Here is a 1,946-nt window from a genome sequence, read left to right as displayed (position 1 = left end):
AAAAATTTACCTGTAATATTTGCAATACTCCAATATGTTGACGTTTCGTCTAAGTAGCCATTTACCCCTCACGTACTTCCACTCACGGCAAAATACGTCGTTGCCGAAATGCCACTTCTAAGTGAAGTGATGGCAATAATTGTGCGCAGTATCACGGCATCAACGCGAGAACCAAAGCGAAACTTGATCCTGCACCATATTGAAGAATTACAATAATTGTTGCGTGCTCGTTTAAAGAATGAATAATCTTACGAGATTGTTTTATTAAAACCGTATTTTGGGGGTACGCCGATAAAGCATGCGACGTGTTCAATCATCGTGTTTGTAAGTGGACGTATACGATGTCAGCACATGTTTGTGTATAGACCACGACCGTATTGTGACTCTTTTGGTGAAGACAAACGTTTCAGCATGCAGCAAGCACGAAGAAATCACTCATCGCACTATCTAAACCTACAATGACTGTCTTTCAAAGGTTTAATGGACGCGCTTCACGAGGAAGACGACAGATGCGATAGACACGATCGAAAGCTTTTGCAAGATTTTCGAGTGGCCCACATCGTGTACGTAAAACCATGGTAGCGCTACAAGCTAGCGAAATTATCCGCTTTCGCTTGTCTCGATAGCAACGTGCCGTGCCATCGCATGGTGGACACACGAGCTCCTAAAGGGGGTACCACAGCGTCCTCGACTCTCTCTTGCAATTACGAAGCTCCTATCGGCATAAATAGTGGCAATCTGCAACAATAATAAATGCTCTTCCCAACTTCGATGCTTTAATTTCTTATAGACAACCGAGTATTATGTTAAATTTATTGTGCACTGTGCAGCTAAATTACACCAAAGGCTGAAGGCGCTCCTTCGAATGTTAATGACAAGCGTGTGAGAGCAGAGGCACGTCACGCTGTGCTCTATGCGCTTTTATTAGTTACAAAGAAGCCAGCATTTCACGTTGATTCGTCCACGTCAGATGCAGTAATTCTACCGGTTGCCATAAAAATTAACTGACAACGTTAATTCACGACGCGTGAGCGTGTGTTGGTAAGGAAAATCAGTAATTAGGAGGGATTATTTACTATCTGGATGTGTTTGCACCTCTGGTTGGAATTGTTGCCGCCGCTGTCGCGATCCTGACGTCTTCTTTGCATCCGCTATCGGCCGAGCTCTTTTCGTTAGCGAACAAAGTTTGCGAGCTTGCCCGAGAAGCGGGTGAGTTTACAGCAAAGACGATGGAATGCACCCTTTTGTAATTCGAGCGCTGAATTTGCTGGCTGGAAATCAAGTGAATGACTTGACCACAGAAGGTGCTGAACCATTTGGTGTAATTTAGCTGCACAGTGCACAATAAATATAACATAATACTCGGTTGTCTATAAGAAATTAAAGCATCAAAGTTGGGAAGAGCATTTATTATTGTTGCAGATTGCCACTATTTATGCCGAAAGGAGCTTCGAAATAGCAAGAGAGAGTCGAGGACGCTGTGGCATTCCCTTTAGGAGCTCGTGTGTCCACCATGCGATGGCATCGGCACGTTGCTATCGAGACAGGCGAAAGCGGATAATTTCGCCAGCTTGTAGCGCTGCCATGGTCTTACGTACACGATGTGGGCCACTCGAAAATCTTGCAGGAGCTTTCGTTCGTGTCTATCGCATCTGTCGTCTTCCGCGTCCATTAAACCTTTGAGAGACAGTCATTGTCGGTTTAGATAGAGCGATGTTTGATCTTTCGTGCTTGCTGCATGCTGAAACGTTTGTCTTTACCCAAAGAGTCACAATACGGTCGTGGTCTGTACACATATACATGTGCTGACATCGTATACGTCCACTTACAAACACCATGATTGAACACGTCGCATGCTTTTTCGGCGTACCCCCAAAATACGGTTTTAATAAAACAATCTCGTAAGATTATTCATTCTTTAAACGAGCACGCAACAATTATTGTAA

The sequence above is a fragment of the Bremia lactucae genome, linkage group LG9, assembly GCF_004359215.1.
Source record: "Bremia lactucae strain SF5 linkage group LG9, whole genome shotgun sequence".
NCBI classification, from domain to species: Eukaryota; Oomycota; class Peronosporomycetes; order Peronosporales; family Peronosporaceae; genus Bremia; species Bremia lactucae.
This window is presented reverse-complemented; position numbering follows the sequence as displayed.